Source organism: Papaver somniferum, chromosome 11 (assembly GCF_003573695.1).
Source record: "Papaver somniferum cultivar HN1 chromosome 11, ASM357369v1, whole genome shotgun sequence".
NCBI classification, from domain to species: domain Eukaryota; kingdom Viridiplantae; phylum Streptophyta; class Magnoliopsida; order Ranunculales; family Papaveraceae; genus Papaver; species Papaver somniferum.
The window spans coordinates 134,707,837-134,720,656 of record NC_039368.1 but is presented as its reverse complement, the minus strand read 5'-3'; the positions used below and the strand labels follow the sequence as shown (position 1 = coordinate 134,720,656).

The 12,820-nt window shown below is 36.4% G+C and overlaps 1 long non-coding RNA gene across 1 annotated transcript; it reads left to right on the top strand.

Moving 5' to 3' along the window:
• Nucleotides 1–4,173: 4,173 nt before the first annotated feature.
• LOC113323779 lies at nt 4,174–7,713 on the top strand. Its single transcript, XR_003347839.1, has 4 exons — nt 4,174–4,480; nt 5,931–6,012; nt 7,077–7,118; nt 7,443–7,713. It is a non-coding gene; the product is annotated as an uncharacterized LOC113323779 (long non-coding RNA).
• Nucleotides 7,714–12,820: the final 5,107 nt, after the last annotated feature.

Sequence of the window (12,820 nt, the reverse complement as noted above, 5' to 3'; positions counted from 1 at the left end):
TTAATTTGTGGAAATTGAATAAATATCCTTTTTTTTTTAATAAATAATCAGACTACATTTCATCAATCCAAAAAGGTGATTACATGATTGTTTTACAAGAAAAAGAACATCAAAATACAGAAAAATTAAAATCCAAATCCAAATAGGGTTAAGTGGCAAAATGTCCCAAAATGGACCTCAAGGTTGTGAAAATGCCCTAGACGTTAGGGAAAAGATTAAAATGCCCCATTTCGTTAGATTTTTCGTTAGAGAGAGTTAATTAGTCGAAATTGCCCTTCAGGGTACATTGTTCATAATTAAGGGTTCAGTGTTTAAAATTCAGGGTTCAGGGCTCAGGATTCCGGGCTTAGGGTTCAGGGTTTGGAGTTTAGGAATTAAGATTCAGGTGGTGGTGGTGCGGTGGTATTGGTGGTGGAAACAATGGTGATAGTGGTGGTGGTGGTGGCGGTGATGGTGGTGGTGGCGGTGGTAGTGGTGGTGGCAGCGACGATGATAGTGGCGGTGGTGGGGCGGTGATGGATGGTGTTGGCGATGGTAGTGGTGGTGTGAGGAGGCGGAGGGGGTAACGGTGGCGGTGGTGTTGGTGGTGGTTGTTCTAGTGGTAGTGGTGGTGGCGGTGGTGGGGATGGTGGTGGCAGTGGTGGCAGTGGTGGTGATGGTGGTGGTGGTGGCAGCGATGGTGGTTGGTGGTTGTATGTTTGGTGGTGACGGTGGTAGTGGTGGATTGGGGCGTTTTGATTAAGAAGGATAAAAATGGAATTTCAAGACTCCATTGACCGGTCAAGATGCCCGATTTTGATAAAAATGTCTCAAAACTAACGGAATAGGACATTTTAATCTTTTCCCTAACGTCCGAGGCATTTTCACAACCATGGGGTCCATTTTGGGACATTTTGCCACTTAACCTATCCAAATAAAGATGCCAATTACATGTAATTCGCAAAGAAAAGAGCAAAATATCGCAAATGTACCCAATTTTTGTATTGAAAAGTAGGGAGAAAAGATTGTATGTTTCAGAATCAATTCCGACCATTTTCAATGTTTGTCTATAATACCCCTCCTTTTCACTATTATCCATCAATAATTATACCCCTCATCTTCTAAAATGTAATTCATTTAATTTTGAATCTTATAAATACCTTTTTTGTATTAATAAAGATTTAGATGAAAATCGTCATTTCATTTATTATTTCACATGTTGGTGGTGGTGGTAACGGCGGCGGCGGTGGTGGTGACACCAGATTTTGGTATCAACTTGTGTGGTGACACCAGATTTTGGTGTCAACTTGGGTTGTTGACACCGTAAATCCGGATCTAACTAATTTCTGAATTTTTAATTTGGTGAGAAATTGGGTTGTTGACACCATACATGGTATCAATTTCGGTTGTTGACATCAAATTTGGTGTCAACTTCGGTTGTTGACACAAATATCTGGTGTCAACTTCGATTCTTGACACAAAAATTTGGACCTAATTTAATCCTGAATTTTCAATTTTGTTATCAACTTTGTGGCGACAGCGCAACAACGGTGAAATTGGAAGCGATGGTGGTGGTGATGGCGACGATGGTGGTGGTGGTGGATTGTTGGCAGTGGTGGTGGTAATGGTGAGTTGTGGTGATGGTGGAACGTTGGTGGTGGTTGTGGAGTGGTGGTGGTGATGGTGATGCAGTGTCGGTGGTGGTGGAGTGATTGAGAATTTTTTTTATTGTTTTTCGAAATGAAGAAAAAGATTATGTGTGATGGCTTAATAAAGTAATGTATTTCTGAGTGAATATGATTTCTAAAAGGTTAAGGGTATATTTATAACGTAGTAGGGGTATTTTTGACGAGTTCCTAATCTAGGGGTATTTAATTAAGCAAAAATTCTTGATGAACCGCTCAAACAGACACCAAGAAAACCGCCCCCTCACATACCCCTTGTGTTGGACCCACAATACTGGTCCCCTGCAAATTTCCACGGGACCCACTTTTGTGTGAGTAGCGGTGTTCCCATGGTTTATTTAGGCGATACGCCTAGAATGATTGTTAATTAATATACCCGCTTCATTTCTACTAGATTGTCTTATACTTAATGTCTCTCGGTCCCCTTATTAAAAGGGTTACTAAAAACACAAAGTTTTGGAAGATAAAGCTTACTTCCTATGCTTGTGGATTCCAATTATAAAGTCAGTCTTACGTGGTATGGTCTATTTCTGGTTCTCCAGTTTTATCTTTCTAAAAAAAGTAATCAAGGAATTAACACTATTTTCAAGAGATTTTTGTGAGCTGGTCCTGATTTAAGTAAAAAACATAATTCTACTACTTGGGGTCGGGTTTTTTCATGTAGTGAGAATGGTGGTTTGGGTGTGAAAAACCTAGAGTTCATTAACATTGTAACTAATTTAAGGTAGTATGAGAAACTATTCAGACACTGTGGGTTAAGAATAGTCTCATCAGAAATAAAGATTTTTGGTAGTATGAGCACTCCTCAAGACTGCTCTTGGAGTTGGAGAAGTATCCTTGAATTCAAGGTGATAGCCAAAGGGTTTATAACCACTATTTTCGGGACCGGAAGAAGTATTGGTTTTGCTAATGGTTTCTGGCTCCCTAAGGGAAGATTACGGGATTGGATTTCTAATGAGATGCTGACCTTGCTTGATCCAGAGAGAGACAAAAAAGTTAATGCTTTTATGACTAATGATTAATGAGACTTGAGTTTGTTATCTGATGAGGATGGAGTGAGGTTGATCTCCAATATGGAAAAGGTTGAAATGAATAGTGGGAGGGAGATAATATGACGAGTTTTCTATGAAATGTACTTATGAAGCCATCACTCCTTATGGGCATATTATTAGTTGGACTAATCTTGCTTGGTTTAAAGGAATAATTCCAAGGCATTCTTTTATTTCTGGGCTATCTTCCCATAAAAGACTATGAATTAGAGAAAAACTTAAATAGTGGGGTGTTGTGGAAGATAATAACTACCTTCTTTGTCAGAATGTTAGGGAGGACGAAGATCACGTATTCTTTGTTTGTTCCTTTTCTTCTGAGATTTGATAAGGGCTTATTTATCAATTTAGGTTATGTAAGAGATATATTATAGAACTGGGAAGAGGAAATTCAGTGGTGTTCGGAAAATTTTAAAGGTAATAAAGCTATGACTATTATCAATAGACTAACTTTTAATAGTTTCATTTACCACATCTGGAAAGAGAGAAGTAAAAGACTTTTTATAGGCACCAATTGCTCTGTTGATGATGTTAGCTATCAGGCGGTAGATGATATTTGAGGTTGAAAGTGGCTGCTTCAAAACTGAATAACTATGATTCTCCTACTACAGTCAGATTTATGGTAAGATGGGGAGTGACCTTTAATCTGATGAAAAGGAATACTATTGCTTATAGGTGGAAATACCCTGCCAAGGATGAAACTATGAATAATATTGATGGGTCCCATAAAGTGGAGTATGGTGGTTTTGTTGTTATAGCTAGAAATGATAAGGCAGATTACTTATTGTTGTTTCTATAGGAGGCTTTGTGTCCGGTACAACTTTTATTCATGAAGGGTGTGGTGTTGGGGTTAAATTTTGGGGAGAAACTGTAGTCACTTAAGATTCATATAAGAACTGACTCAATGGTAGTCCTTAATCTGTTGTTCCCGAAAAATGATCATCCAATTTGGGAGGTGTTGCGTCTTTGGAGAGGGATTAATCATCTGAGCAGGTACTTTAGAAAAGTGATTTTCTCTCATGTTTTCGGAGCGACTAATCGGGCTGCTGACTTATTGGCGGATTTACATCCTGGGGAGATGTTCATCCAGATTGATCCAGGGGATTTCAGCCCTGCTGTTAATACCATTACAGCCGAGGATAAAATTTGAAGACCTATCACAGTAGTAGCTAGTTTTGCTTTTGTTTTTGGTTTTAGGTTTTCCTTTTTATTTTGTCTTTATAGGTTAAGGGTCTCCTTAATACTGCTTATTGTTCAAAAAAAAAATAAAAAAAAATAAAAACACCAAAAAGACAGAAAATAAAGAAGTTGAGAAAAACTGCTGAATCATATGAATGATGAATGTAGAAATTAACGTTTAATCCCATTTTTACTGGGCTTTGGACGCTCTAGTCCTAACGTCTGAGGCATAGTAATGGGAGGTCCAAATTCACCATCTTTAAAACCAATCGGTCCTTTCTTAAACGATTTAATCCAAAACGGATTTTATCGATGGCAAAAATACCCATCTCATAATTCCGTTTCTACTTCTTCGTATTCTGTGTGTCAATACATCTCTCAAATCCAATCCAGCAACCAACTAAATCCGAGAATCGAGCAAACAGTAGGTTCAGTTCATGTCAAATTCAATAACCTAAATCACCTTCATTAGCAGGATGTAGGGATACCAACATCAGCATCAGTTTATGAAAACGAATTCAGAAACGAAAGAAAATGTTGAGGAGAATCAATTGATCAAACCAAATTGAAGATTTCATAAGCGATTGAAAGGTTAGTTTAAATTGATCTATTGATATCATTTAGTTTGATAGGTTAATTTATTGATTTTAGAAATTTTTTACGGTTTGAAAAACCTAATTACTTGATTTCATTTGGGTCTATATATGTTCTTGACTTATTGTTGTAGATCCAATCAAAAATTACTTGAAATGTTTAAATGTTTAGTAACAGAAGCAGTGAGATTTCCATTTAAGTTTGATATAGATCTTCATCGGTTGAGGACAATGTAACAATACTTGGAGCCTAGATTTGCTGGTGAACATGTTGGCCACCAAATTAGACATTTAGTAACCATTATATGACGTTTGGGAAATTATGATCAGTGTACTGTCTTTATAAATACTCTATTCACAACATGTCTAGACTCTTGAACTTCTAGCTTTTAATAATTTTTGATTCTGCGATTTAACACACCCATTTGATTTTTTTTTATAATCTTATTTTTTATCGTTAGTTAACAATGCTTTTACTTCATGTCTGTGATTTTTTTATTGTTATGTATGCTTTGCTTAGCAAAATGTTTTCTAACTTAATTTGTGTATACCGGTGAGTTATGGTATTAGTTGGTTATGAATGGAACTTGAGGGGGGTTAAACTTGAGAATCTGACATAAAGAAATACTACAATCAGAGAAGAAAGAAATGTTCATGGGAAATCTATTGCATAATCAATGTAGGAATTTGAACATGTCTTTTTCTAATGAACCCGACTTATAATGTGTATATGTACGTCTGCAGAAGATGCATGGTAGAACACACAAGTGGCCCAGTAGTATCAGATGTCATTTATTTTCTCCTTGTGTTTCCACTCAAAATGTGTTTAGCAGTATCGAACTTATCTCTTGGTTGGACACATGAAAGATGCAATAGGAAGCCTACTGCATAACAAATGTGTGTCTTATGTCGTTACAACAAGGGAATCCTGTCCCCCCCTGCCTCTTTTCTCTTGCTGTAATCTACTCATTTCTGATAAATGTGTACAACAATGGAATGATGGTAATTGGAAATTTCATAAGCTAAAATACTATTGGTTCCATGACTGATGTCTCTCATAAGTCCATCATATTTTAAAAAATAGTAGGGGTCTTTGATTTGTTCGTTAACATTTTTTTACTCAAGTTACTTTCCTTGACAAGTGTTACAGACCATCATTCGTACTTGGTAATTTTCATTCATGCTTTCCTTTTGGTCATTTGTCCCGCATGATGACTATGTATTAGTACTTGGTTATCTTTCACCACCTATTCAGGATAGTTCGGTCTGTAATCAAGTCCATCTTTTTATTGTAAAAATTCCAAGAGAACCTTCATTTACTGTTTGCCAGAATGTGTGGAACCATATCTTGTAGTTTTTTATGATTTTATCTTCCTCCCCGTTCGGTAATTTGCTATGGTAAACTCGGATGCAAGAATTTCAACTAACAATTTTGCTCAATTGTATAGGGCAATGAAATAGATGTCTACCCTTGCAGCGTGGGATTACTCCAAGAAAGAAACTATTGAAATGGAGCTGGAGAAAATTGAGGTAACATATCTTTGATATTTGAACCTTCACCATATTTGGCAGTTTAAAATGAGATAAGGTGGTGATTTTTTTCGCACATTTTATATTTCTACATTTAGTAGGTTTAATATTTTATTTCACTTGGAAGGCAAAATTTTTGTCGAGAATTCATTGGTAATACTTGTTAGTCTTTTTGTGTTTTGGGCCAAACAAATCCCATATGGTTAAAGTAATGCTTGTTTAGATTAAGTTAAGTCGGATTAGTCTTAATCCGCATTAAGGCATGTTTATGGTACTAATCATGCACTAAAGACTAGTTTAAGGTTAATGCTAGATAAGGTTGAGTCTAAGCATGACATGTCATATGAGCTGTCCAATGTAGCCATGAGATATCCTCCAACTCATGATGGAAATGTTGGAGTGACATGTTGCAAGCATGACTAGGACTCTCTTCTAGCAGCCTCACAAGTTTTCCTTAAAAGCAAATCTGTTTTCATTCCATCATGAAGTAATCTGAGGAAATAGAAGTTGATAATAAGTCATGAAAGATTTACTATGAACTATATGTAGTGTCGTAGCTATGTGTGGTGCTGTTTTCAATGAGTTGTTGAGTATGCTAATACTAGGTTCAAGTCTAATTTCAGCATGTAGTCAGCTTATATGATGTTTAGTGATAAATCATAAAGGTTAACGGAGCTGAAATTCCAACATTCAACTTCTATTTCACCTAGTTATTACATATTCATCAGTTAGGGTGATTGTAAGGTTGGGGTTTTGGATTGTTTTCTTTCCAAGGTTGTAGTTTTTCTCACATACGGTGGTTTGGTAGAGAAGACCTGGCAAGATGAGAATGAGCAAAAAGTAAATGGTGGAGCTGCTAATAAGGAAAAATATGTATTATGGTTATCTCATAATTGACCACGCCAAGAATTATGCTAAGAAGGGACTGTTTATCCCTGAAGCTGGCACCCTCCATCCTTTAATAAGTGTTTTTAATTTGATATCGCAATTTTCTTGTAATTGCAATTATGATGTCTATGTATCTCTTGAATCATGCCAGTGAGAACTAACTTTGGGTTTTTCAGGACTTCATAATTGGAGCTTTGTCATGAAAGGTCGTCCTTCTTGTAAGTTATAGAGCGGATTTCCTCCCTACATTTGGTATTATTCCGGTTAGTTTGCATTTTATTTAACGCATCTGGCATGTATTGCGCAAGGCAAGAGTCATAATGAAAGCTTTACTAGTCCAACTTTTCAAAAATATCAAAAAAAAACTAATTAACGCACCTACCTTAGGTTTTTGTAGGTGTCTACATAATTATGCTTTTTCAAAAATATAAAAAAACTAATTTTTGATGAAATCCTAAGTTGTTGTTTTTAGATACCATGAGATGGTTGTTGTTTTTTGATACCATGGGATGATTTTAATAGCATGCTTGCTATGTGTTTAGGTACTTTTCGAGGGAGCTTAAGGTAGAGAAGAAAAATGGACAGGTTTTGGATATTAATGAGGTGCACCTTGTCTTGTCTTTGGATTTTCTGGATTTTTGTAAATGTGTACATGTTTGTACACTAGTGTAAACTAAGATTTTTGAAAAATGAAAATTATATAGTCATATGGGTACTCTTTTTGTAGCTCTCGGAAAGGGATTTCCGAATATATATAAAATTTGTGAATTTTGGATAAAAGGTTCGAAAGATAAATTATTTTTTAATTATTTTTATATTATTTAAAATTGCTGACATCATCCTGAGTCACTTTGGATTAAACTGTAAATATTTGGACTAAATTGTAAATCAAGAAGGTTATTTGTGTATTTTTCATATTTTAAATAAGTTTTGGACTAAATTGTTCCTAGTTAACTCGCAATGGACTAATTCGTACTTTTTGATGTGTTTTTGGACTACACCGTTTTTTTCCCCATGATGAATTGAATATGTAGCCTATCTTACCCATGGGTTGTCCGTTGAGTCCCTCCGCGGTCAACTACGGGCCCTACACTGCAAATCCAGAACGACAACTCTGGTTTCGATGTAGGACCAAAAAACTTCCTATCCAAATAACATTGATGTTGAAGAGACAATGTTATTTCGATGTAGGAAGGGTCGATTTCCAATAGGGAAGGTTGAATCCCCCAGTTTCACAAATTTCTTTATGGTTAGAGTTGTGATTGAATCTTGTTGTTGGGGAGGCGGTTGGATTAGCAGCGAGCTAGTCCATATTGATATATTTGCTCGGGGGTAGACATACCTGTGCAGTACCAAAATAAAATAAAATATAATGAATAACATTGCCTTTATTTCATTTTATTCCTCTGCCTTTCCCCTCGTTAAACAACTCTCTCTCTCTCATATTTTCTTCTCCAAGGATTGAACCTGAACGTTTGAAAGCCTTAATGTTAGGGTTCTAGACCAAAACACAAGGTTTACGTAACTCAAATAGGTTTGGAACCCAGGTAACAAGATGAATTAGGAGAATAAGAGGATTGAGAAAAAGAAAAGAAGGATAGAAGAGATTGAAGAAGAGTTTCTCGTATTAATTCATAACTGTTTTACAAGCTCAGGCGTAGTATTTATAGCTGTAAATACTTGTGGAACAAGTAATATTAACTATGGAGTCTTAACTAATTACAGAACTGAAAATATACTAAAAATAGAAGAGCTTATTAAGGGAAACTAAACCAACTTAGTGTTGGTACCGCAACATCCCTCCCTGGATGAAAAATGGCTTGTCCTCAAGCCCCAAATTCTGGAAAACGAAGAAGCAATTCGTCTGCATCTTCCCATGTAGCTTCATCATTAGGATGATCCATCCATTTGACTAACCATTTAGTACATGCATATGAACCTTTCTTGAACATTTTTCGCTCCAAAATAGCTTCTGGTTCCCACTTATCATAATCAATGACAGATGGTAAGATCTGTTGAACAGAGTTAGCTCACCCTAACTTCAGTTTCAATTGAGAAACATGAAACACAAGATGAATACGACTTTCCGCAGGAAGTTCCAACTTATATGCTACTGAACCGATCTTCTCAAGAACACGAAAAGGGCCATAAAATTTGGGAGAAATTTTTGAGAATGATTGGTTAGTAACAGTTCTCTGTCTATATGGTTGTAAACGAATACAAACCCAATCACCTGTAGAAAATTCTCTTTCTGTACGATGAGCATCAGTGTATGCTTTTATTCTAGCTTGAGCATCATGTAAATTGGATTTCAGTAATTTGAGGGTATGATCCCTAGCCTTTAAGTTTAAATCCACATCATTCACAAAAGTAGAACCAGGAAGATAAGCAGAGATTGTTGGTGGAGGATGACTGTATAGTGCTTGGTAAGGAGTCATCTTAATGGCTGAGTGATGACTTGTATTATACCACCATTCTGCCCATGGTAGCCATTTAGACCAATCCTTTGGCTTCATACCAGCAAAACATCTCAAATAACATTATAAAGTTCTATTAGTTACCTATGTTTGTCCATCGGAATGAGGATGGTATGCTGAGCTACGACAGAATTTGATATTCTGCAAAGTAAAATAAGCATCCCAAAAGTTACTCATGAAAATTGGATCTTGATCACTGACTACACTTCTTGGCATCCCATGAAGACGAACAATCTCTCGTACAAATATCTCCGCAATAGAGCTAGCAAAATAAGGATGTGTGAGTGCAATAAAGTGTGCATACTTGGTTAAACGATCCACCACCAGCAGAATGGAATTCTTACGATCAGACGATGGAAATCCATCAATAAAATCCATTGATATGTCGATCCATACATCAGCAGGTATAGGAAGAGGATTTAATAATCCTGGTGGAGCTATAGATTGAGCTTTATTTCGTTGACACACATCACACTGAGCAATAAATTTTTTAACTGATCGTTTCATGCCTTTCCAATGAAAATTATGTTGCAAACGCTTGTAAGTTCGCAGAAATCCTGAATGACCCCCAATAGGATTTGAATGAAACTCCTCAAGAAGTTTGATACACCATAAAGAAGTTGGCACCACCACTATACGTCCCTTGTAACGTAAAACTCCATTAACGTAAGAAAAATTGAGTTTGCATGATGGGGTATCAATGAGTTGTTGAATAAGAACACTTATCTCAACATCGGAATGACATTCTTGGATTATCTCAGTAACTCCAGAAAAAATTGGTGCAGTAAGACTAAATTTAGAGCATGTGTTGCGAGACAAAGCATCTGCTGCAACATTTTCTTTGCCTTGGCGGAAAATGATCTCGTAATCATAACCCAGTAATTTTGATAACCACTTCTGTTGCTCCATAGAAGATAGTTTTTTATCAAAAAAATACTTAAGACTTATGTGATCTGTATATATCTTGCAGTGCCTACCAAGTAAATATGGCCTCCATTTTTGAATTGAAGATACGATTGCAAGCATCTCCTTATCATAAATAGAGAGATTCAAATTTTTACCAGCCAATGGTTTGCTATAATAAGCAATTGGTCGACCAGACTGCATTAACACAGCTCCTAACCCATTGCCAGATGCATCATACTCAAGAGAAAATTCCTTAGAAAAATCTGGAAGTATTAAAACTGGGGTTGTAGTAAGAGCATGTTTAAGCACTTTGAATGCAGTAGTTGCAGTATCATTCCAGATAAATGCATCCTTCTTCAGTAATTGAGTTAAAGGTGCGCTAAGCTTACCAAAATCCTTTACAAATTTGCGATAATAGCCGGCTAGACCCAGAAAACCGCGTAATTCTTTCAATGAAGTAGGAAGAGGCCATGAAATAATACTTTGAATCTTATCTTGGTCGACTGAAACTCCTTCAGAAGATATTACGTGACCCAAATACTTCACTCTGCTTTTTGCAAAGGTGCACTTAGATTCTTTGACAAATAACTGATGAGTTCTTAATAATTCAAATACCAAAGACAAATTTTGAATATGCTCAGATATGTTTTTACTGTAAATTAAGATGTCATCGAAAAATACCAGCACAAACCTGCGAAGATGAGGATGAAAAATGTGATTCATCAATCCTTGAAATATAGCTGGAGCATTTGAAAGTCCGAATGACATGACCAAGAATTCGTAATGGCCATCATGAGTTTGAAAAGCAGTTTTGGGAATGTCTGGTTTATGCATAAGTAATTGATGATAAGCAGATCTAAAATCCAGTTTGGAAAAAACTGTTGCACCATTCAACTCATCCAATAACTCATCCACCATTGGTATTGGAAAACGATCTTTGATGGTTAACTTATTCAGAGCTTTATAATCAACACACATTCGCCAAGAGCCGTGCTTCTTACGTACCATCAATATGGGAGATGAGTAAGGAATCAAACTCGGTCTAATAAGTCCATCTTGCTGAAGTTCATGCACTATCTTCTCAATTTCGTCCTTTTGCAAGTGTGGCTAACGGTATGGCCTGACATTGACAGGTGCAGAATTCGGAAGCAAATTGATACGATGATCATGTAATCTCTTAGGAAATAATGTTGTTGGAGTCTTGAAAACATCAGCATATGTAGAAAGTAGTTCATGCAACTCAGGTGGAATAATTGTAGCAGCATTGTTTGAAGTATTTAATGCAGATATTTGTAGGAAAACTGCAAAAGTTTCTTTGGATAATAAATGATGCATGGTTTTAGTGTCCAAAAGCATAATGCTGGAGGAATTATGTCCTAGTAAAACCACATCTTTCTCTTGGATTCGAAACTTCATCATTAATTTTGAAAAATCCCATGTAATAGGTCCCAATGTGCGTAACCATTGAACTCCTAAAACAGCATCACAACCACTAATATCAAGAAGATGAAAATCTGTGAAAAATCCACGAGTCTGTATCTGAGCACCATCACCAACAGTAACTTGTAAGGCAGCCTCTGCAGATTACTTAGAATACCCACATTGCTTAGCAATTTTAGGGTGAATAAAATTATGGGTTGAGCCAGAGTCAATCAATATTGAAAAAGGCTAAGCTTTAGTGTAACCCAAAATACGCATAGTCCTAGGAAAAGAAGAACCTACTAACGAATTCAAAGAGATTTTTGGTTCCAAATCCTCTGAAAGGGTAGTGTGAGTTAGAATGAGATCTGCATCAGTGTATTGGCTTGTCCCATCATAAGCTGCATCAGTGTTCTCTGAAACCGTAGGAACATCCAATAGTAATAGTTTAGCCTTCTTACATAAATGACCAGGCTGATAAAATTTGTCACAATTAAAGCAAAGACCCTTCTCCCTCTTTTCTTTTTGTTCTTCCCAAGTAAGGCGTTTAACACCAGCTGGTAAAGGATTTCTCTTGATCTGAGGATTGGTAGGAGCTATAGGTGATCTGAACTGGTTGGTCCTAGGAAAAACTTTGGGTGATATCAATAAAACTTCTTCATGATTTAGTGCCTTCTTAAAAGCTGAAGCCAAAGTTGTGGGTTCAAATAACTTCACCACAGAACCAATCTCAGGTTTTAAGGAATGGATGAACAGATTAATCAAGTGTGATTCAGGAAAATCAACAAAGTTGAAAAGACGTTCAAATGCAGGAATATGCTCTTTAACAGTACCTTTTTGCTTAATTGTACTAATGGTCATTTTAGCATCAATAAACTTCTCAAGAGAGAATCGTTCACGCAACATAGAACAAAATTGTGTCCATTGTAGGTTGACGACTGTAGTTCGCTTCCAACGAAACCACACATTAGCATCTCCTTTAAGATGAGAAGCAGTCAGTGATACTTTCATATTGTTAGCAATATTATGCCAAGTAAAATATTGCTTAGCTTGAAATAACCAACCATCAACGTCATCACCATCAAAAGAAACAAACTTCAGGTGAACTGGTTGATTGC